The sequence below is a fragment of the Pangasianodon hypophthalmus genome, chromosome 20 (assembly GCF_027358585.1).
Source record: "Pangasianodon hypophthalmus isolate fPanHyp1 chromosome 20, fPanHyp1.pri, whole genome shotgun sequence".
Taxonomy (NCBI): domain Eukaryota; kingdom Metazoa; phylum Chordata; class Actinopteri; order Siluriformes; family Pangasiidae; genus Pangasianodon; species Pangasianodon hypophthalmus.
Genome location: NC_069729.1, coordinates 18,675,581 through 18,701,066, shown reverse-complemented (window position 1 = coordinate 18,701,066; position 25,486 = coordinate 18,675,581). Strand labels below are relative to the sequence as shown.

Genomic DNA, 25,486 nt, shown 5'->3' with positions numbered 1-25,486 from the left:
CTTACATTGCATCACTCACTGCTGATTCGACCAGAAGGCTGAATGAGAAAGAATGAATTTGTAGTCGCTGATCTGAAGACAGATCAAGAAAAATATTAAATTCAACAGCCACCTTGTTAACATAAATCACGTTACACACTGTGAACACTTAGAAAAAAAAAGATAATTGGAAAAAAATTATTTTTCTGAAAGCGGGTGTGAAGTTTGCACTTCTCGACCACATCAATGATGGCACGGAGCTCCTTTTCGTACACACACATGAACCATCCTTAGCTTTAATCTCCCCATCACTGATATACGCGTAGTTCTAAGAAGACAAAGATAATATCAAATGTATAAGCTGTTATAATTGGTATCACATGAGATACCGGATATAAGCATTGATACACAAAGCAAAAGAGCTCATAACCTAATGAGACGAGCAAGACAGTAACATACTCCTTGTGTGTGTGTGTGTGTGTGTGTGTGTGTGTGTGTGTACTTGTTTGTTAAGAGTTGTGTATAAACCACTCCAAACTCTAAATGTTTTAGGAAGTAGACAGCAAACAGAAACCTGGTATAGATCATGTTTAACCCACACTAACTAAATCTCTTCTGTGTAAACAAAAAGTTTAAAAAAAAAAAAAACTCAGTACAGATTCCCATCAGCAATGAAAGAAGAATTTCAACCCACGTTTCCTACTTTCTATAACAAATTTACACAGCATCATCCGACACACTTTAATGATTACATGCTTCAGTTACAGTGCTGGATGAGTCAGTCGACGCGACACAACCAAACCAGTTATTTCTTCCTCAGCAAGGGTGCGATATCAAGTGATACACTACAATAACTGTCACTCTTCAAGGATTAAATAAAGGTTCATGAATTGTGTTTAAATATCATGAGCAGACTTCAAAATTAGATTTGTCCCCTGACATTACTCGCTCTCACTGCGCGGTATTTACGGCGTAAATATCTAACAGTCTTTGGTTTATTTTAACCAAATCATGAAGTATAGTGGTCTAGTAGGTTATCGAACGATATGAATAGTCTCCGTGTTCTCGTGGGCGATGGAGGGGGACATGCAAATTGGGTGCGGTGATATTTCCATGGTACAATCTTCACCAGTGAAAGCCCTTGCTGTGCTAAAAGAGCTGTTGTGAATTATTCCAGTTTGTGAAAAGGGGAATGAATAAACAAATAACCAAACAAAATAAAAGTCCAAACAAATCTGTCTGTGATAGCTGCATCTCAAATGAGCATGATTGTGAGGCCGGTCTTTCCTTATCTTATCTTTCATAACACTAGCACGCGTTGTGCAGAATTCTGCGAGGTGTAACACTAAATTTGAGTTTATGCTGCTGGACAAATTATTAAGCCAATCAGTTACAGAGGTGTCTTTTTATTATACGTCGCACACACAAGAGCAACACACAGAGAGAAAAACCAAGTTACAAACGACAAAACTGACTGAAAGACCACGTAAAATCTTCTTTGCATTACGAATATTTTAGAGAATAAAACAATATATATTTCATATATACGTAATGTGCAACAAATGAGGAATGCGTTTGCCTGAAAGACACAAATTCTCAGCATTTAGATTTAATTTAGCATTGAGTAAAGAAACATATTTGAAACGGAGTGATCGTGTGAGAAATACTATGGCCTTACTAATGAAAAATCCTGAAAAGTTTTCAACCTGGAACATTACAGGTTACATATAAACGTTAACGTCAGAAACTTTAACTTTATCACACGATATTAATGAAGAGCCTGAAACTGTTGTATTGTTAACGTTACAGATTAAAATGCCTTTAAACACTTTAGGATTGATTTTTTTTTTTAAATCTTATGTTGTACCTGTATCGATTAAAATATCACCTAAATGATTATTACTTTACTGTAATGATTATTACTGATTATAACTTTAAATTTACTTTAAATAACAAAAATGCTATCTAAAAATCTCATTTGCGCTATGAACATTTTATACGATAGATTGTTGTATATTTAAAAGATATGAGTGCTGATCTTTATAAATGTATCTCTGTTCTTTTTCACATTTGGAACCTGTTTTTTTTTTTTTTTTTATGTAGGAGAAAATTCATTAAGTCACAAACGGCACCCAAGCTAAAAAAAAAAAAAAAAAAAAAAAAAAAAAAATCATGTTCAAGCTTGCAGGATCATTTTCCCAAATACTCCCAACACCTTCTTAGAAAAAAAAAGAGACAAAGTAAAATAGAAAGCATGGGACATGACAAAAAAGAAAGAAAGAAAGAAAAGAAAAGCGGAGTATATTGACCAGTCTTGCCTTCTGTATTTGGAGTAAAACCTGTTTGGCAGTTGTGAGTGGAAGCCGTAATTCAAAGGGATCAGTTTCCTTTTATTCTTGTTCAGGCAGATTTACGGCTTTTAGTAAATGCTACCACAACGTGAACATACCCGCTGCACACTACCCTTACACTGTGTGCTGCGTGGAGAAAATTCTCAGCAGCTGAACTGCTTAATTATGAAAATGAAGAAGAGCGTAGTAATAATAATAATAATAATAATAATAATAATAACAATAATAATAAATGCAAGGAGAAAAGTTGTAATTAATTGAACTAATTTAATTAATTTGAACGTGTGTTTAGCTTTTTGTTTGGTTTTTGGGTTGCTGTTGGTTTTTTTTTTTTCGTTTTGTTTTGTTGCTGTTGCATTCTCAGCCTTGTCACACTACAGTGTGCATGATGCATTCAACACTGCTTAACCAACATCATCCTGAAGATTGAAAGTTTACAAAATTGAACAAAATTCCTAGCCACATTTTGCAGCTATAAATTAAAACAAACACCTTCAGATCTTTAAAGGCCTTTAGAAATTGTAAAATGTAAAACAACCTGACATGAGTTATTATGCAAATATGCATCGGTACACTCAAAGGCATGTACGTTTACATAGGAAAATGAATGATACTTACTCAAGAAAAGTAATGACCCCTTTCTGCTGAACAGTAGGACAATAGTGATGATTTACTTTGGCTGCTGCCTATTTGTTCACCTTTTTCTGCAACTATTCAATGAACTCTTATGTCTGATTTCCGCTGCCGCTCTGCCTTCATGTCACTGCTGAGAGAGAGAGACAGAGAGACAGAGAGACAGAGAGAGAGAGAGAGAGAGAGAGAGAGAAAGAGAGAGAGAGAGAGAGAGGGGTAGGTGGCAGCGGAGGACGAGCGTTTGGGAACATGTGGGCTGCTGTGACAAAGTGTTGATAGCACTTTCCATGTAATGTGCAACAAATGAGGAAGGAGTTGTCTAACAGACGCAAATTCTGACCATTTAGATATAATTTACTGTACCTAAAAACATATGCAAATGGAGTTGCTTTGTTTTAATGCCCTGAGGGTCTTTTAGAAAAATTACAGCCTTACTAATGAAAAATCCTGCAAGTGCACGATAGGTTATCAAACAGGAACTTTACAGGTTACATTTCACCTTGATAAAAAATCTGATGTAGTTATATTGTTAATGTTACAGACTAAAATCTCAGCAAAAATATTATTACTACAACTTTACATTACTGAAAATTGACTAAAATAAAATCTAAAATATCTTTTGCATTATTTTATATTCATGCATGTCCATATAAATGTAAAACTTAATAATATATTGGTGTCATGTTGTACCTTGATAAAGAATCTGAAATAGTTATATTGTTAATGTTATATTTTCAGATTTCAGCCAAAAAAAGAAAAAAAAAGATTACTAAAACCTTACTACAAAAATGCTACAGTATTTATAAAGAGCAAACATACAAAGTGCAAATTTGAGACATTTTTAGGGTTATGTGTTATGAATGCCATTTTTTGATTGAAAAATAATTCTCATTTTAGGGTGTTTTTCGGTCCAGAAGAGTAAAACTGCCAAAAAGTTTGTCCAAAAAAGTTTTTCTATTATAAAAAAAATTAACTAACGAATATAAGACTTCACAAATAATTTCAACTTTAATAAGAATTACAGTAGTGAATCACTGGTGCAGTTTTGCGAGAATAGGCGGGTTCTCGTGACTGGGGTATTTCTGATCACCCTGAGCCAAAGGAAGAAAAAAACCAAACCGTTTTCTATATGTATGCAAGTTACATGTCCAGGTTGGGTCACAGTAAATTGTGACGGTAAAACTGGACTGGAAATTGTGCATCCAATCTGGCAACCTTGAGACATTACCTAATCGATTTTAGTCCAATCTGCTGTGTGTATAGGTGCCAGCTTCATGCATGTGCATACAACATGACATTTTTCACCAATACTCAGTCAGATGAAGAGATACAAATGACAAAACTTTCAAATTGACGTTTTTAACCTTGCTGAATTTGCATTTTATACTACTTTCATAATCGGTCAAATAACTGACATAAAAAGGAAAATAAACTGATTTAATATATGAAAAAGTTTTTCAGGATCTTTCTACAGATTTTTAGTTTGCAGAGAGCAAGCATTTTAACAAAGTAAAAAAAAAATAAATAAATTCTAGCACTGTCCCTAACTGAATAATTACAATGCCGTCCTCTTATACTAAAAAAAAAAAAGCCATATGATTTGGCCATATGATTATCATCCAGTGACATTTTCATACCATTCCACCACTTGCTAGAAACTCAAGACAGAACAAAGCCTGAAATATGCCCGTTCTCACTAAACACAATGACATCCTGTGTGTGTAATACAGACTGACTGCATTACTTTCTCACTCCTAGTGACACATGAAACAAAGAAGATTAAATGGTGGCATCACACAGAGGATCTGATGGACAGCAACAACGAAAGCATGCATCCATCTTTGTGCGTTTTTTGAAAGACTGGCTCATTTGATCTCATTGATGAGGCGACAGACCCGGAGGAAACACACTTCACAGGCCATTGTTACAGCTGCTCTCGTTGGACCTGTAGTTCAATAGGACATCGAAAAAACAATGCGCCACTGAAGGCATGAGGTCAAAGTTTGAATACAAGACGAAATGCACTTCTGTTCTCTCTGCTGATCTCTGTACACCAGGGGAAGCTTGATTAGGAGGCTATCAGGCCCAAAATGGGTCGCTGCTCCAGTGGAGTTATGTAACGCTGCTGTATGCAACCTGAAAGAAACTTCCTTGCTGGGATTGTACAGAACCACAGATCAGATCTGCACCATCTTTCACTTTCCTGTTCTGACTGGTTTGCGTTATAGATCACTCGAAATGGTCAAACAGGATTTATCAGAGATTGTCACTGTTGTGTTAAATGTTGAGTAATCGCTAAAGCCAGGTGTCAGTGGCGAAGAAAAAAAAAGCACATGGATACACACAATCCTCTCCTGGGCCAAACAGGTGATTAAAAATAATGACATGAACATGAAAAGAGAAAATAAGTGTAGAAAAGAGTACTGGCCTCATGTCGAAGTGAACCAGAATGAAGTACAGGAATGAGAGGGAACAGTACGCTGCACACTGACACTCATGTTACGGCACTGTCCGAAAATTCAGTCTGAGAAAACAAGTCCTCTGTCTTCCGTCCCAATTATCAGGAAATCTAACAAGTGAGAGCAGTTTCACACAAATAGGAAGACACATGAGTTAGAGGACCTAACTCTGCATCTTGTCTTAAAGAAAGGATGAAGAGAGAAAGAAAAACAAACTATATGTCAGAGAAAGAAAGACAAACTGTATGTCAGAGAAAGAAGGAAAAACAAACTGTGTCAGAGAAAGATAGACAAACTACATGTCAAACAAAGAAAAAAAAGAGCAAAAATGGAGAGAAAGAAAGAAAGAAAGACAAAATACATTTCAGAGAAAGAAAGAAAGAAAGAAAGAAAGAAAGAAAGAAAGAACAGAGGTCAAGGAAAGAAAAAAAATAAGAAGGAAGAAAGAAAGACAAAATACATTTCAGAGAAAGAAAGAAAGAAAGAAAGAAAGAAAGAAAGAACAGAGGTCCGAGTGAGAGGCAGAGATGGATGGAGGAAAAAGAAGGAGAGAATGGTAGAATGGTGGAGGAAAAGGTCAGGGACTCCCTGCTGTCAGGCTGCTTTGTGCACACTCAGCCACTGTAAAGCCAAACACTTGCAGCCACTTTGCCAACTTCCTCCTTTAAGGATCCGCCGGGAATCTTCACTCCGGACCATGTTACATCACACAGAAACAACATCCCGGATTATTCAGGTTCTTACACAGCGAGGGACTGTCTCAAACACACTGACTGACACACACACACACACATACACACACGGCTTCCTGTCCATTTAATACTCTTTCCTGTACAAGACCAAAGCACTGAAATTCTTAATAACCTTTAACCTCGTTGTCCACTAACAGAGTATCAGCAGCTCATTAGACTAAATTCCCTCACAGAGCAGTGAATTATGCTGGGGGTCTCCGTGAATGTGACAGCCTGCAGGGCGACTCTGTACAGATGTCCCCTTCTGCCCTTCTTAACCTGCCGAGACACTTAACAGAGCCTAAATGGAGGGAGGCTACTGAAAGTTGGTTAGCCTGGCCCTGCTGCTAGGTTAGTTGGTCCTGCTCTTGCCGGGTCAGTTGGTGCTGTTCTTGCCGGGTCAGTTGGTGCTGTTCTTGCTGGGTCAGTTGGTGCTGCTCTTGCCGGGTCAGTTGGTGCTGCTCTTGCCGGGTCAGTTGGTGCTGTTCTTGCTGGGTCAGTTGGTGCTGCTCTTACCAGGTCAGTTGGTCCTGCTCTTGCCGGGTCAGTTGGTGCTGTTCTTGCTGGGTCAGTTGGCGCTGCTCAGCTGGGTCAGTTGGCGCTGCTCTTGCTGGAGTAGTTGGTGCTGTTCTTGCTGGGTCAGTTGGCGCTGCTCAGCTGGGTCAGTTGGCGCTGCTCTTGCTGGAGTAGTTGGTGCTGTTCTTGCTGGGTCAGTTGGCGCTGCTCAGCTGGGTCAGTTTGTGCTGCTCTTTCTGGGGTAGTTGGAACTGCTCTTGCTGGGTCAGTTGGTGCTGTTCTTGCTGGGTCAGTTGGCGCTGCTCAGCTGGGTCAGTTTGTGCTGCTCTTTCTGGGGTAGTTGGAACTGCTCTTGCTGGATGCTTTCTTGCATTGCACACATTTTGCTGGTCATGTACTCAGAGATGTACCTCTACAATCTGCACCTTCCATCATGAAAAAGCTTTTCACCCATTCACACATCTTCACACATCTCGGCTATGTCTCAAACCACATATAACTGTCCTAAACTGTACACTACCCACGGTAGGGTTTAAGCGGAGGACATCCGGAACATGGTGAATACCACAATCTCGTAATTTCAACTCTGTGCACGTTTCCACTCCAAACACACTGTATATGTAAAAGTCTTATTTTTCACTTTCTGTAGAAAGAAATAATGAAAGAACAGAGGTCCAAGCAGAAAGAAAGAAAGAAAGAAAGAAAAGGACAAAATATGTCAAAGAAAGAAAGAGAGAGAAAGAAAGATGCAGTTACTGAATATTACAATTAGATGCGTAGTGTTGTTAGTGTTGTGATGATTGTCACGTGTCAAAATGCAAGTCTTTTCTGTTGTAAAATGCATACACACATGTGAGGTGTGCAAAATTAACATTTTGGAAAAACACAACAGCTCTTTGATTTCACTTCAGAGATTCTACCACAGTCTTGTTTACAGCACAATAAATCAGTGTTCCAGCTGTCACATGACAAAAACAAGAAGTGCAGACATGACACATTGATTACTGCACAGCTCACACATCACTTTATAGTGTCCTGTGTGTGTGTGTGTGTGTGTGTGTGTGTGTGTGTGCGTGTGTGCGTGTGTGTGTGGGTGGGGGGCTCAGGTTTGCGTTTGGTGTGTTGATGTGAAGAACAGAATGAAGTTGAACGCAGCATGAGCACAGCATGAGTGCAGCATGGCCAAATGAACACAGCACGAGTGTGTTAGTGTAAGTGTTAGTTAGTGTTAGTGTAAGTGTACATTAGTGTAAGTGTACGTCAGTGTAAGTGTTATAGTGTTAGTGTACATTAGTGTAAGTGTTATAGTGTTAGTGTAAGTGATACTGTTAGTGTTACAGTGTTAGTTTTATAGTGTTAGTGTTATAGTGTTAATTTAAGTGTTACAGTGTTAGTGTTATAGTGTTAGTTTAAGTGTTACAGTGTTAGTGTTAATTTAAGTGTTACAGTGTTAGTGTTAATTTAAGTGTTATAGTGTTAGTGTTAATTTAAGTGTTACAGTGTTAGTGTTATAGTGTTAGTGTTATAGTGTTAATTTAAGTGTTACAGTGTTAGTGTTATAGTGTTAGTTTAAGTGTTACAGTGTTAGTGTTAATTTAAGTGTTACAGTGTTAGTGTTATAGTGTTAGTGTTATAGTGTTAATTTAAGTGTTACAGTGTTAGTGTTATAGTGTTAGTTTAAGTGTTACAGTGTTAGTGTTAATTTAAGTGTTAGTGTTAGTGTTATAGTGTTATAGTGTTAATTTAAGTGTTACAGTGTTAGTGTTATAGTGTTAGTGTTATAGTGTTAGTTTAAGTGTTACAGTGTTAGTGTTATAGTGTTAGTGTAAGTGTTATAGTGTTAGTGTTATAGTGTTAGTGTAAGTGTTATAGTGTTAGTGTTATAGTGTTAGTGTAAGTGTTATAGTGTTAGTGTAAGTGTTATAGTGTTAGTGTAAGTGTTACAGTGTTAGTGTTATAGTGTTAATTTAAGTGTTACAGTGTTAGTGTTATAGTGTTAGTTTAAGTGTTACAGTGTTAGTGTTATAGTGTTAGTGTAAGTGTTATAGTGTTAGTGTAAGTGTTATAGTGTTTGTGTTATAGTGTTGGTGTTATAGTGTTAGTGTAAGTGTTATAGTGTTAGTGTTATAGTGTTAGTGTAAGTGTTATAGTGTTAGTGTTATAGTGTTAGTGTAAGTGTTATAGTGTTAGTGTAAGTGTTATAGTGTTTGTGTTATAGTGTTGGTGTTATAGTGTTAGTGTAAGTGTTATAGTGTAAGTGTTATAGTGTTAGTGTAAGTGTTATAGTGTTGGTGTAAGTGTTATAGTGTTGGTGTGTTAGTGTTACAGTTGGTGTAAGTGTTAGTGTAAGTGTTATGTAAGTGTTATAGTGTTAGTGTAAGGATAAGAACTAACATTCTGCCCCAAACGCATGTTGATGTAATAAAGCTGATAAACCACGCACAGCCCCACTCTCTTTCTCTCTCTCTCTCACTCTCACTCTCTCTCTCTCTCTCACTCTCTCTCTCTCTTCCCACGTCACGTTACGGACCACGCGTAAACTTTCAGACTTACCACACTCCGGGGGAAACCGTGCTGAAAAAAGCCAGAACTTCTTATTCCTGAGCGAAGACACACAGACCGCATGCGTTGTTGTGTTGTGATGTTGTTGTTGTTGTTGTTGTTTTCTGAGAAGCGCTTTAATCAGAGGCACGCGCTCAAATGAAAAATCACACACAGCTCGAGATCATTACAGCTCGCGCTCCCGTCTAACGTCTAGGCGCTGTCCGGTCTCCCTGCACGCACAAGTCACTTTCTGGTGCGCGCGCGAGTGTGTGTGTGTGTGTGTGTGTGCGTGTCCAACATTTCTCTGTCTCCTGCCGTTCACCTCCCTCTTAAAGGGAAAGCTCTTCATGTCAGTAAACCTGCTGAACTGCACACCAGCCTACAGAAACAACCAAAGCTTCACTCTTACTATTATTATTATTATTATTATTATTATTATTATTATTATTATAGTTTGTTTTATTTTAGTGCTGTTGTTGGTCTGGAATATTGTTATACTTCTTTCTTCCTTTCTTTCTTTCTTCCTTTCTTTCTTTCTCACCTCTATCCTACTTGTTTTCTTTCTTTCTTTCTTTCTTTCCACTTGGACCTTTATCCTGTCTGCTTTCTTTCTTTCTTTCTTTCTTTCTTTCTTTCTTTCTAACTTGGACCTTTATCCTACATGTTTCCTTCCTTTCTTCCTTCCTTCCTTCCTTCCTTTCTTCTCACTTTGACTTTTATCCTGTCTGCGTTCTTCTTTCTTTCCTTCTTTCTTTCTTTCTTTCTTTCTTTCTCACTGGACCTCTATCCTACCTGTTTCCTTCCTTCCTTCCTTCCTTTCTCCTGTCTGTGTTCTTTGTTTCCTTCCTTCATTCATTCATTCCTTCCCTCCTTCCTTCCTTTCTTTCTTTCTTCTAGCTTGGACCTTTATCCTGTTTGTGTTCTTTCTTTCTTTCTCTCTTTCTTTCTCACTTGGACCTGAAGGAAGGAAGAAAGGAAGGAAGGAAACACAGAACACAGACAGAAGGAAGGAAGGAAGGAAGGAAGGAAGGAAACAGGCTGGATAGAGGTCTTTCATTCTTTGTTACTTGGACCTTTATCCTGTCTGCGTTCTTTATTTTTTTTCTTTCTCACTTGGAACTCTATCCTACCTGTTTCTTTCCTTTCTTTCTTTCTTTCTTTCTTTCTTTATTACTTGGACCTTTATCCTCCCTGTTTCCTTTCTTTCTTCTTGCTTTCTTTCCTTCCTTCCTTTCTTTCTTCTCACTTTGACCTTTATCCTGTCTGCATTCTTTCTTTCTTTCTCACTTGGAACTCTATCCTACCTGTTTCCTTCCTTCCTTCTTCCTTCCTTCCTTTCCACTGTCTGATCATCATTAGAGGTGGTGTAGTTTTGTATTTTCAGGAAGTGTGTGTTTTTGCTCAGGGATGGGTTGACAGGTTGTTGTAGCTTGACAGAAGCTTATTGTGGATAAAAAGCCTTTAATTAAATCGGTGTCTGTTAAAAAGCGCACTTTCCACTGCTCCGAATAAAGCCGGAAGTAATTCAAATTAAACCCGTGCCTTGTAGAATGAGCATTAATATGCATGAATATAATGCTAGCTAGTGTGTGAATTACTGTAATGGACTTAATCAGGGGGAAGTAATAGAGTGTGATGATGTGGATTAGCTCAGGGATCAGGGAATGACTGCAGAAATCCTCCACTCTCAACCACCATCCCGACTGTTACTTCAGGAGCTGAGCGTGTTTATGGGCCGCGCGCTGAGCTCGGGACGTGGGTCATGCCATCTGCGCGTACGGAGGGGGGGAGAAGGAGATACCACCTTGAGTGAATTACCCAGGTGAACTCGCTGGTTACGCCTTCAAAGCTTTTTGTAACGTCTCTTTTTGTCGCTCTTTCGCCGCATGTGCGCTCACGGCTCGCTGCAGCTTCGCCGGCCCGAGAGTCCAGCGCCATTGTGCCGTTTCTAATCCCCTCTGTTCCTGCTTTTGTGCGGCCGCCCAGCAGGAAGTGGGAGCCGAGCAGACAACAATTAACAAAAGAGCTGCGAGGAATACAATTAGCCATCAATAGGAAACCGCGCGCCTTTGTGCCTGTTGCCATGGCGACGCTCGACAACCACCATTGCAGGATTATGGAACCTTTTACCTCTCTTCTCTCTCTCTCTCTCTTCTCTCTCTCTCTCTCTCTCTCTCTCACCAGAAGAGACAGAGCTCTTCTGTCTTTCTCTTCTCCGTCTTGCTTTCATTCACCATTTCACCATCTTTCACCATTTTCTCCAGTTTCTTCTTTTCTCTATTTCCTTTTATTCCTCTTCTTTCCGACTCCATCCTCTCTCTCTCTCTCTCTCTCTCTCTCTCTCTGCACTCTCTTCTATCTCTTCCTCTTAGATCTTTTCTCTCCAAGTCCATCTTTCCTTCCTGGCTTCTTTTTTTTCTGTCATTTTATATTTCTTCATTATTTATTCCTCTTCCTTAGTATTCTTTCTTTCTTTCGTTCTTTCTTTCTTTCTTTCTTTCTTTTATTTTTTTCTTTATTTTCTTTTATCACCTCTGACCTCAATCTTGCCTTTCTTTCTTTTTTCCTCACTCTATCCTCTATTTTGCCTTTCTTTCTTTCTTTCTTTCTTTCTTTCTTTCTTTCTTTCTTTCTTTTATTTTCTTTTATCACCTCTGACCTCAATCTTGCCTTTCTTTCTTTTTTCCTCTTTCCTCACTCTATCCTCTATTCTTTCTTTCTTTCTTTCTTTCTTTCTTTCTTTCTTTGTCATCTCATTATTTTTTTCCCTTTCCATCTCTCTCACCACTGTTTGTGCCGTCTTTCTTTCACCCTTTCCAGCTCTTCTATTCTTACCATTTTCATCTCTCTGAGTCCATTCTTCTTTCATCCACTCTCTTTCTTTTCATCTTTGTTCTCTGACTCTTTTTATTGCCCTTTTCATTTCTTTTTCCTTTTATTCTGACCACTCTTTCTTCCTTTTCTTGTCACAGAGCAGCTCTCTGGGTTTTTATCGGAACAGGCTCCTGCGATCTTTGTTCGCTCCTGTGCTTTTCAGGTCTTTCACCTTTATCTCCCCTTGAGGTGAAGTTGGTGACTTTTTTCCCCTCCAGCTCCCTCTTTTATTCTTGTCTTTGGCCTGGAGGATTATCTGGCCTGGAGCTCTGCGAGGCGGCGAGGGAGACGGACGATATACTGACCACACTGAGAGCGCTTTCTCTGACAAGAGACGGGTTTTTGTCCAGTCGCAAAATGCACTGCGGCCTTCACTGTTACACAAAGGAACACTTATCTAACACACACACACACACACACACACACACACACACACACACACACACACTGGAGCACTGATTCAGCTGACTCAAAGACTTCATACACTATATACTGGTATAAAAAGTGGGGAAATTAAAGTGATACAGATCTGATTAAAGAAATCCACAAGGCCATGGTGTAAATAGAACACTGTTCTGTCCAGTCGTTCAGCACCATGATGTCCTTCAAATAAGGAATTTATACAGCTGAGTGCAAAAGTTTGCTTTCTCTTACTTCCCATGATACTTGAAGACATTTCAAATATGTATCACGAATTATAACTTCCAGCAGTGTTGGATTTTTTTTTAAAATGACTTGAGATTTTTGATTTAATGTCTACAGAAATAATTTAGCATTGAAAAGGTTGAAAATGTTAAAAATCTGTAAAGAAAAAAAAAATCATTCTACAAAAAAACGCTTTAAAAAACCTTTAACATTTAATCAGCTGCTTTTATTCAACAGTTTGTAGCTTTAAAAAATGAATCATTTTAATTTAATAATCAGTAATGTATAAAGATATCATTATATCAGTGATATCTCAGAAAAAAACTGCATTGTTATGTAATTTTTGCACGGTATTAATATTAAAGCATTGTATTTCCCTTCCCTATGTTCACCCTACATTTCTAATCTCTGCTGTTGTTTTTTTAATCCTCTGAGCAGCTTTTTTGTTCTCTCAAATGTAATATTTAGTGTTCTTCAAATTAGTTCTGGAGACTGAGCGAGTCAAGGTATTGAGCCAATAAAGGGTAATGGTGAGGTTTTTTTAATACTTTTGCATTCCCTTGCAATCATTTTTGTGTTTCCTAACAATAGTTTTGCGTTCCCTCGCGATAATTGTGTCGTCTTCATTTCCTCTCAGATTCAGCTCATTGATAATCAAACATATCAGTCTTCCTTTCTCACACATAGACCATATTCTTTGTACTTACACAATGTCCAATCTGTAACCACGAAGCTGCCTGCAGTACTGTAACTGCTCACGAATAAAACTGACTGCATCCTTCATTGTTTAAAAGTCCCCTCTGTTTCAGAAAGTGCTTTAGTGTTTGTTCACTAATTACATACCCATGTGTACTAAGCAATGTCAATATATCTCCATATTTGTATCCGGCTTCGGAGTAAAATGCAGTAAGTGCTATAGGACACGGCTGGGTGTGTACCATGACAGTGTAAGGGACTAAGCCAAGGATTGCAGGGGAACTCAGATGGATTGAGAGAGAACACAAAAATTATTGCGAGGTAATAGAAAACTATTGGAAATCAGCATAAAAATGATATAATGAGGGCACTCAAAATTATTAGGAGAGAGCACAAAATTGATTGCCAGGGAATGCAAAAAGTATTGCAAGCTAATGCAAAACTTGCAAGGGAACACAAAATGTTCATGAAGGAACACAAAAGTTATTGCAAGGTAATGCAAAACTTGTGAGGTAGCACAAAACTGTTGTGAGGGAATGAAAAAATGATTGTGAAGGAATGCAAAACTATTGCAATGGAATGCAAAAGTTACTGCAAGATACCACAAAACTTGTGAGAGGATGCAAAAATTATTGCCAGGGAAAACAAAACTATTGTGAGGGAATGCAAAAATGATTGCAAAGTAATGCAGAACTGTTGTAAGGTAACACAAAAGTTATTGTAACACAAAACTGTTGTGAGGGAATGAAAAAATTATTGCGAGGTAAAGCAAAAACTATTTTAAGGGAATGCAAAACTTTTGCAAGGGAACGCAAAACTATTGTGAGGGAATGTGAAAATTACTGCCAGGTAACATAATTTTTGTGCGGTAACACAAAACTATTGCGATGCAATGCAAAACATGTTGTGAAGGAATGCAAAACTATTCTGATAAAATGCAAATGTTATTGAAATGGAATGCAAACCTATTGTGAGGGAGCACGAAACTATTGTGACGGAATGCAAATCATTTTAAGAGTTATTACATAAGTTTTGCGAGAGAATGCAAATCTCTTGCGAGAGAATGCGAAAATGATTAGGAGGGAATGCAGAAGTATCGCAAGGGAACGTCATTCATTATGAAGTAATGCAAACATTTTTGCAAGGGAACACAAATTTATCGTAAGGGAACGCAAAGATTATTGTGAGCTAATGCAAAAATGATTGCAAGGGAATGCAAAACTATTGTGACGCAATGAAAAATTCTTGTGAGGTAACATAACTGTTGTGAGTTAATGCAAAAACGATTGCGAGAGAACGCAAAACTATTGTGAGGGAACGCAAAAATTATTGGGGGATCGTTATCACGAGGGAACGTCATTCATTATTAAGGAATGTTATTAAGTAATGCAAACATTTTTGCAAGGTAACACAAAATTATCGCAAGAGAATGCAAAACTTGCATGAGAACGCAAAAGTACTGAAAAAAGAAATCTCCCTGTGACCCATTAGGGGTTCAGTATCAATTCAGTTCTTGTTTTTAGTTCCTTTCAGAAAGGTTGCTGTTCATTTTCATCATTTTCTAGCTTTATTTTTGACTGATTTTGAAGATACATTGTAAAGAACAGGTGCATTTTCTTTTTTTTTTTTCTTCAATAACCATCAGGGGTGCAATCTTTTGCACTCACTATAAGTGACGAGCGTTCAATATTAAATGCAGTAAGCCAATATCACACTAGTTTGAATTAATTTGGAATCCACTTTTATCCAAATTGTCTCCTAAGTGAGTGACTGCAACAGCCGTGTAATTAAGGGTCAAGCGCTTTGCTCGAGAGCCCAACCATGGAGTGGTGCAGAAATGTAACCGCTGATGTGCCATTTCCCAAAGGATGTGTTATGAAATCTTTAACTCACACCTCTTACAACTCAGATATTTTATAGTACTCAATAGTCTAGAACAAGCAATAAAGACCCCAAAAGCGAGAATACAGGAAGCCAACATTAAACGCTTTCTCAAGCATTACTGTGATGCTTGCCTGTTTATAGCCTTATCACACTTCACAACTACAGACTGCCTTTTCCTGTCAGAACCCACTCGGTGTTTTTTGTTGTTGTTGTTTTTTAGCATATGTGGGCAAAGAAAATTATCCCCATACTCACATTATCCCCAGTGTCATGTTCGTGAAGATATTAAAGTTTAAAAGACAAAAACAATCACCATGATGGTTATTTTTAAAATATATGAGCATAATTTGTAACATTTCAACATTAAGTAACATTATTTATAATATTATTGAATTCTGGATTCTGATTGGTTAAAAGATGTTGATTAATTTTATAAAACAGCAGCTCTGACAGTAGTGCAGCTGCAAATCATGGGTTTATATTAATGCACTCGTTCTAACGTTATCGTTTCTATAGCAACAGCTCATTCACAGGGGCTTGTATGGTGGAAACTCCACATGGTCTAATAATAAACAGATTTAAAAATACATTGTTATTTCACAAAGAAAATCAAACGTGTAATCATCGATAAGATGACGTGTCGCGTGAAGAGTTTATTTAACATTTAACATTTATGGGAAGAGTCTCCAGCGCCAGCGCTTTGTAAGAGTCAGAGGTAAAGCTGTCACTTTAGGTTTTCCACTACAGGATAGTCTTCAGGACAGGAGTTTATGCTTTGCGGTTTCTCAGTAACATGACCTGCTGCGTATTTTTGTCCTATTAACTTCATGAAAGAGAAAATTAGAGAAGGCTAGTGAGAGAACGACTGTTTATAGCTGCTATAATGTCAGTGCGTCTAACTCGTTTCGGGATGTTCCACAACATTAAATCTAGGTAAATGGATTAAAAATGTCATTTTTTAATAAATAGAAATCGTAATCGTCAGCAATCTGCTGTAGTATAAGATGAATAAAGCACTTTTGGATGAGCTGTTAGAGGAAAATAATCAACTTTACGGTGGTAAGAGTAACTCTGCTTCACGTGTGGCCGCATCACGTCACCCGCTCGTTGACTATTTTCATTTAACATCATGCCCCATCATGTTTTATTCCTTATAGAATTGGTAACACTTTACATTAAGGTTTCCTTCATTAACATTATTTCCCACATTAGGTAACTTTAACAAACCATACACCTCAACATTAAGTAACTTTACCACCTCTAACACTAGAGTTTATAGTTTTTAATGTTAACTAATACCATAAATGATATTATTTAAGGGAATCTTATTGTAAAGTGTTACTATATAAATTATGAAGTTGAAAACTTCCATGACCTTTGATAATGACCTCATTTGGATACTAAGCCCACAGTGCTATCAGAGGCAGAGGCTCTGTGGTGCAGAGAGAAAAAGCAGGAGAGGAACGAAAACCACATAAAATGCCTATTTTGCTTGGCTGGTGCAATTTTTGATTACACCCAAACCAATATAGAAGTTTTGTCTATGTGTGCATTCTACCAAAGAAAAACCCATGAGGCCCTCACCAGACTGCGAATGAAACGTGGAACACATACAGATAGAGTCTCACACATACCGCAGTGCATTTGGGCTGATAGAAAACAGCAAAAGGGACAAATACGTTAAAAAAAAAATCAACACACGTCCGATAACATCGAGCATTATTTCTGAGAACCCATCGGAAGACCGCAACCTATTCCAAATTTGCTTCCGCTGTCAGGCAGTAACAAACAAGTTGCGGAAAATGCATTAAACAACACACTTCACTTTTGACATAACAAGTTCACAAAATTAGAAGAATTCGGTTAGGATAGCCCAAATGAGGTTAAAACCAGAGTGACAGATGGGCCAAGTGACCTAGCCTCAAATGTTATCTAATCAGAAAGCTTTATATGTGATGATGCTTCTGAAAAATATATTTACACCTGAAACAACCAGCCTAGTTTGAGAAAATTAGAGAACTGGATCATGCAAAAGATACAAATGCAAATGCATCATCTGCATTGACAAAATCTTTGCATTTGTCCAAAGATATTAAAGATTGCTGGAGTTAGCTGTTACTGCATGCAATGTATGTAACGAAGTTTTCACTAAACAGGCATGAGAACCTTCAGAGTGTCGACCACTATCACTTACTACATCTAACTGTAAAATGCGGGCAAAATTAATTTTATAATGAAATTATTTTCTAAGTTTAAACCACTTTTATTGACATGTTGGTCTGTTTTCACTTTGATTAACGGTTTCCTACTTTATCCACCATGTGCTGATGGTGATGCAGTAGGATTTAGCCCTCACTTCATCTCCACCTAAAGAGAGCAATGCAGCGGCGCTTTAGTCCTGTACTCTGTCCAGCTGTCTCACCGCCTCATCTGTACACTCTGCTCAAGCAGATCAGCTTCCAAAGCTTCGACTTTCATGCTAATTAACGGCATCGCGCTCGTCGTCTCGTAGATCGCTAACTAGCCGAGCCAAGTGAGAAAAGAAGCAACGGTTATTGCTTACATTTGAGATTGTTGGATTTTTTTCTCCATTGTAACTGCGCTAGCAATAACACTGTCATCCCGTGATGTTAGAGCATCACACAGCTGATAACTTTTCACAGGAATAATGAAAATGCATCAGCAACCAACACCAGAATTGCTAAACAAGTCCCAAATATTTAACTTGTTTCAGGGTGGAGTTTTGTTTTCAGCTTTAGGGCACAGACAGCATCTGCTAAGCTTCATCAGTAGCCTATATAATAGTCCAGACCAGATGGTTTGTTGTGAAAGAGACCATACACTTTATTATATGGTATGTTACCATATTTAAATTCATAACAGGCCTAACGTCTGCCCTAACACACAGGTTGCTTTGAGAGATCACTTTAATATGTTGAACGTCAAGGCACAAAGCACGGCCAACGCGCTCCATATGTGTGCCGAGACACCATGTGAGGTCACGTCCGTTCAGGAGACTGTTAAGGCCACCCAAAAGCACTGGAAACAAACCCTTGCACACAATACACGTCAAATTCATGCAACAGTCTGAGCGCATCCATTCTGCAGCTTAGATCCATGTTTAATCTAATTGTCTAATGGGTGACAAAGGCAAAGGTAGTACCCTGTCCTCTTTTTTTCCCTTTCCGCAGACAGTTTGTTCTCAGCCACCCACAGTTTAGTGCTGAGCAAAAAACAAACAGTGGAGAGAATAAAAGGGCCGGCTCTCTCTGTGGGGGCTGAAGGGAATATTGGCGGTGGCCCACACAAAGCCGGCCCTGAAAATAGCCCCCCAGCACAATGAGACCTGCCACTCGGTGTATGAGATAATGTCTAATTGAAAACAGTGCGGCTATTGTCCTGCTGTCACCGGCCCTATTGTCCAGGTTCCCCCCCCCCTCCTTTTTTTTCCATTGATGCAGCACGATTGTTCCCTGCCATTGTGGTCCGCGTACCTCTCTCTCTCTGTCCGTATTGTTATAATTTCATTACTCGTTTGTTTTTTGTTCGCCGTCTCTTTTCGCTCCGCTGCAGGTCTTTTGTTCCGAACATTTAAGCACTCCATACCGAGTCGCCACCACAGTATGTGTGCCTGTGTGAGTGTATTTTATTGACAAATAAACAGAAAGCTAGTTGTAAAAGGAGAGAAATGGCCCATTTTAGTGGCATGGGGGGTTAGAAGTTCTTTTGTCATTTGCATAAAGCAATAAATACGACTAACGCTTTCAGTAAGCCCATTTGACTATTCATGCTAATGGACAAATGCATATCAGGTTTAGGTTAATAACGTATGCATCATGCTAAAGCAATCGCATTTGGGCAAACACCTGCGCAACCACCTTCATATGGGAATTGAGTTTAAGTAAATGTAACCTGCTTTGCTTTTACAGACTATAAGAAATCATACACTGCACTTTCACGACCCCGTCTCCTATCATCGACTTTTTAACAGCATAGCGATGTTAAAATGGTGCTGAAAAGCAGGCATGTTCGGAACTTGGTCATTATTTGCTCAGACAAAGGACGGACACTTTCTCACCTTCGGTTTTACCCTGGACCAATTCCCACCTTTCCCACCACGCGTTATAGCCAAATGGGTTCAAACAATGAAAAATGCTACTCTGTTTCCTCGGCTGAACATTCAAACAAAAGGCCTTATCAGAAGCTGCAGATTATTGTATGTGTTAATTGTAGAAATATGAAGGTACTATGCGTTGCTGCTGCGCTGTTAAAACAAGATAAGAAACACACTAATGTCATGAACCGCTCATTCAGAGCCATTTCACTGGAAAACATGATCACTTTTCTAAAGTAAGCCTGGAATGACTGTAGAGGTTATGACTTTGTGTTTTAGGTGAAACCTCTTGAGATACAGGATTCTCAAGCCAAGTAAAGAATGATTCATTACCGAGCCTTCAACAGGCCTGAAACACAGGGAAGATCTTTTGAATATGATTTAGAACAGACAAAATTACTTTAGCGTTTTGTAGTCCCAAAACCATGCACATTATAATACTACCAAGGACGTTCAAGGCTGTGTAAATATAACACAGTGAACGGGTAATTGAAAAGTGAGGAATGTTAAGTAGAAAGCTAATAACGTTATTATTATTAATTATTTTGATTATGTTTATTCTTTAGGCTATTCTATAAAGGGTCCATGTTTTATTTGTTTTGGCAAATGTTTGTCTATAATTGCAAATTGTGCTTTTTTATTGTCACTAAGGGCAAAACCATACATTTAATGATTTTCTATAAACCTTTTAAGTAATTATGTATATAGTATATGTTATGCTTTTACTATATTTTACAAATATCTCACATAATAGGCCTATACTGTATACTTTCAGGAAAAAAGTACTAAATTAGTATTACTCTAAATCTAATTAAAGATAGATTACGTTCTTAAAGATAGACCACATTCACTTTACCATGTAGAAAAATACACTAAAGGTATAAAAGTGACAAGGAAAGGTAAAGTTTTCTGAGAGCATACTGTAATTTTATGGCATAGATACTGTTACATTACAAATTAAAAAGATAATTGCATTTAAAATCCAATGCTAGCGAGGCTTTTTCTTACATTATTCAAGAATTCATAAGAAAAACACCAAATTCATGAAAGGAGTGGATAAAGGAGATGTGAAAATGCCTTTTTTCTGCAATCGGTTCATGGTCCTTTAATCAGAAGCGCAGTAACTATAATAAACCATTGGTTTTAGCATTAAAGGATCATGTTCCACCTAGCATTTTGTACATGTAATGCTAATCGGGGCAGACATTTCTGGTAATCTAGTAAACTGACACGTGTAGTGTGTGTATATATATCCTGATCCTTGTGGGTGGTGAGGTAGTGAGATGTGAGCTGGGCAGCCACCTGGCTAGTCAGAGCTAAGGTACGAGACAGGTCATGGGGAGAGACCAAACAAAAGAGCTGCTTCTAACAATCACTCCCGCTGGAACAGGAAGGCCTCACGGGATCAGGCAGGATAGCGATCTGACCTGGGCAGCGTTTCCGTCGGCTAAATCCCGAGTGCCACTGAGAGCTAAGCAGACTATGACAGGCTCGGTCATGGAGTTTCCCACAGCCTGGCTACATCGATAGGAGGCAGAGGCCCAGTCTCTGGGGCTCATGGGTAGACGAAAAAGTACAAAAGACTTGGATGAGAGGTTTTTCGGTAACTTGGCAAACATGGAAACCTCCAGAAAACATGGCATCTGCGGGAATGTTGGATTGAGAGAACAACAGGGCCACCTAGTTTGTTTAGGGTTTTGAACATTTTTTCTTTCACGTCACCATAAACTTTATAAAGTCTGTCTTATGATTAAATACTTGTGGAGTGGATTAAATCCAATGCACAAAATGTTTGAAATGTGAAAACTGTCACTGCAGTAGCTTTAAGAAACAGGAAATTAAAAAAAAAACCTCATTGGAAAACCAGAGTTAGTATTAAACACATGACAAGCGAGGGTTATTGTGTCATAAAATATAAGACCCAATCGTGTGGCAATATGCAAATGAAGGCTATGAAACCCCAGTTTACCAGGAGGAAGCGGTAGAGCATGTAAAGTTAGGGGAATTTAATATTTTACATACACCGAGGGCTTGGAACTAAAGAGGTGCTATAAAAGCTTTCAAATAAACACTCTCAATAACATTTATATGTTGATAAACCTTCTGATAGTTTTGAATAATGTAGCTAAGGAACAGTTTGTCAAACACGCATCTGGTTGCATGCTCATGATTAACAGACTCAGGATTTCTTAGAATCTAGTATTGCGTAAGGACATACTGTATTTTTAAGACCATTACCATGTCATGTAGCTTGGAAAAACATTTGGTCCGTCCGACATCTGAGCATCTTTTAACATGATTATACTTTAAATCATATTTTTCAGCGATTCAAGCCAAAAGTCAAAAGGAGAAGAACATGGCTTAATGATGCAGATACTGCTGTTTGGGCTTGATGTAGAGGAACAGAACATCCGGCTGTTCATTCATCCTTAGTAACTGCCTGTTCAGGGACAGGGTGGTTAAAATTAGGCTACTAGTTTGTTTATATTTTGGGAAATACAACCATCTAAATTTGTTAGAAAATATCGTGGGTGGGTACAAAACAAAATAACAACTAGGAAATAACGCAAGGAGGATTAAAAAAACATAGCACGCACATATCTAGTTGAGCCCATTTATGAACTGGAGTAATGTAGCTGAGTCAAATGAAAACCTTCCCAAAAGTGTCATAAATATGTATCATTTTTTCTACATAATCTCCATTTTGTTCAACACAAGCGTTCTAGTGCTTAACAAGTGTCCAGATTCCTCCAGAAGATTTTTTCTTGTTGTTGCATATGCAGTTACTGATGCACCATCTGTTGCCCTTCCTGATCTTACCGTAAAGTCTTTCCATCCAACGCCTCCTTTAACGGTCCAAAAAAACAATAGAAATCACTCAGAGAGAGAGAGAGAGAGAGAGCCAGTGAGTATGGTGGAAGTAGCAGAACCTCAAACTGCAGGTCTTTGACGGTTGCAGCAGTGTGATGCCATGCATTGCCATGCTGCAACAAGACACCAGTACGCAGTAAGTCCAGGCCGTTTCGAGCTGATTGCGGATGTTGTATGAGTGATTGCTGATGACTCATGTAAATTACAACTACATACAATCTGTTTGTCTAATTTTTGCATTTTTAAAGTTTTCATTTGACTCACCTTGCAGCTTTGAGTTTGACGAACTGTCAGAGCCAGACTTCACACACTACTGACAGTGTTGACATTTCTACATCTTTTTTTTTCATGTTTTTCAGTGTGTCTTGTGACAGAGTCTTATGGTTCATTTAAAAAATAAAATAAAATACAGATACATCTTTATTTTGTTTCAACAAATAAAGACACAGATAGTGGCACTGCGTTACATGATACTGTCCAGAATATTTTCTAATGAACTTAGTTGCTTCTGTTTCTAAAAATATAAAAATATTAGTAATTTAATTTTGGTCATTTAAACTACAGTGAGGCAACATGTAGAAGAGTGCACCGGGACTGGAACAAAAAAGTCTCTGGACCATGCTTATTAATATGCGAGCATATTTTGTGCAAAACATTTCCCATGTTATTTCATCCATCTTCAGTAAATGTTTCATCCTGGTCAGTCACTGAGGTTTCAAATAACTAATTTGTTCCTATTTTGAGAAGAAGGACCTACCTAGTTTGTTAGTAAATATGGTGCAAAGGTACAATCAAAAATAAGTGCGTGAGGGTCAAACTTTCAGGAGAGATTTGTTAGACTTCTGTCAGGAGCCAAGTGTGTGGGAGTGGGATTAAAAAATCAGTTCCAAGCACACCTCTATAACCAGACATCTTCCAGAATGTTGGACTGCGTAGCTACACAATGGAGCAACAAGTTTGTTTAAGATATTTTCCTTGACTTGTTAAAAAAAAAAAAAAAAAAAAACCTTTCAAAAGATAATACCAAATCTCGATGAGTGTTATGCGGCCTCTAATCGTGCACAAACCCCTACTCTAAACTCACACTATACTCACATCCCCACAGAGATAAAACGAAAGCCTGATGCAGTATCACTGCGGTTTCAATCCACAGGCAGCTACCGAGCGCTTGTGGTCGCAGTTATGAAGTAACGCTCGTGGGGGGGTCTGGAGTCAGCAACTGACTTCCTCCCACTGAAGCTGCAGAAAGCTGCACTCGGTACTCCTGCTTTCCACAAGAACTTGCAAACTCGCTTAAAGTAATTGAGATGCCACTTCCTTCTCAGGTTGTCGGTGAGTTCCTATCTATAAAGCTTCCCCTCCACCAGCAGCAGAACCTCCTGCCTCAGAAACAGAGCTCATCAATGGAGGAACATGGCGCTGTGCTGCTTTTGCTGACGTGCGACACCTTTCGTATTTTCAGATTGTTATCACACTTCCCGTTGAAGAAGACGCCTGTTATTAATAGATAATGCGTTTGGTTTTGCTTCCTTGAGATTTGTATGTCATGTAACTAAACAGATTGTATTGATCACAATTGAGCTGTGTGAATGGTAAAAAAAAAACAAGCCAAGTGTTTTAATAGCTCAGACTATAGCTGAATCCTTCAAGTGGAACTCACCCATACATATTTCTAATGATTCTATACAATACTACAAGTATTCTTATAAGGCAACTACTTGACTTTTTAAAAAGTGAACAATGCTCCTGGTTTAAGATTATTATGAATAGAACTTGATAATTCTTCAACAGGTGTTTAATCTTCAAGCTCAAGGAATGTAAAGATTTATGGATGTACTGCCCTCTTGTGGGTTTGTAAATCATTTGTCTCGACTCCTATTGAACACTTCAATTTTTACAAATGTACTGCTCTCATAATGCTGTATGAACACGACAACATGTGACAGGACCAACATGTGACAGGGCTTTTTCTAAGAAAAATTATTAAGAATACACAAATAAAAAGAAAAACAAATAAAACGAAAAAAAAAAAATTGGTGGTCCTAAGCAACCGTATCTACTGTTTGTTTCCCGAAACAATTCTGGTTCCCATCATACACCACCAACGTTCAGAGGAAATATCATCAGCAGTTATGTGGTATCATGATAAACCTTGAAGATGACTGGTGCACAGTGTTCTTATGAAACACTACATCAGTGAATCATCAGAAAGTATGTTATATGAGATCAGATCCAGCATCTTAAGATAAAAAAGCCTTCCTCAAGGGTTTCTTCAGATGGTGTCTAAAGAAGTCCTACTTGGACCATTTCTGAAAGGTAAACCCTCCACCATATGGTTCCTTAAAACTTTTAAACCTTTAAGATGACAGAGAGACAAAGCAAAGTTAAAGGGGTCCCTGGCTGCAATATATATATATATATATATATATATATATATTTATGAGTTTAAGGCTTTCATACCGGAGCACCTTATAGGGTCCCTCAGTTTGTTCCTCCGGAGTAACAGCAGAGTTTCTCTTTCTACGTAGAACCTCTTTACAAAGCTAACACTAGATGACACCCTTTAAAATAATAATAATAATAATAATAATAATAATGTATGCAAAAAAAAAAATCCTTTTTTGGCATTTTAGGGCATTGAGGTAGTTATTTAAAAAAAAAAACATGGTCTTGAATATGCGGCCTAGTTAGCATGTTAAATAGATTACAAGTACAAGGTTAATTTGGTTATAATATTAATTATTATCTGTTTCTGCCTACAGAATTATATAGACGATTATAAGACAGTCCATATTCAACATCAATGTCTACAAAACTACATTTCTACTGACGTTCTTTTTTTGAACTAGGTTTGGTCCATCTTATTAACCTAAGGGGAGAAAAAATTACATCATTTTAATGTAATCCCAAAGTAAACACACATGGTGTTGTAGTACTTCAGAAAGACTTTCATTGCTAAAAGCTTTAGACACCTGGCTTGTCATCACTTTTTGACTGAAAAAGAAAAAAAACCACATCATTAACTACATGACCATGCGCATATTAACACTATAAAGCATTCCAAGTTGCCAGGTTATAGCTGTAAACACATCAACATGACTCAACAAACGTACGTCAGTGCTGTTTGTTTTGACGGCACGCTGCATTTGGGCGCCGCTCTTTACTAGCATCCATGAGAAGCATTAAAAC

At 38.1% G+C, this 25,486-nt stretch overlaps 1 protein-coding gene across 3 annotated transcripts in view; it reads right to left on the bottom strand.

The window, feature by feature from the left end:
* The window catches only part of LOC113537968 (SRY-box transcription factor 13), a 35,202-nt gene extending 25,702 nt beyond the window's left edge, over window positions 1–9,500 (bottom strand). Inside the window, exons 1-2 of one of the 3 annotated variants that reach the window (XM_053227108.1) lie at window positions 9,223–9,500; window positions 2,949–3,096 (exon numbers count right to left, since the gene is read on the bottom strand). The gene's annotated coding sequence lies outside the window, so the exon portion shown is untranslated. Of the gene's footprint in view, window positions 1–5; window positions 73–2,948; window positions 3,097–9,222 lie in introns of all 3 variants that reach the window. The other 2 variants (XM_034314325.2, XM_026932735.3) reach the window with 2 other exon arrangements.
* Window positions 9,501–25,486: the final 15,986 nt, after the last annotated feature.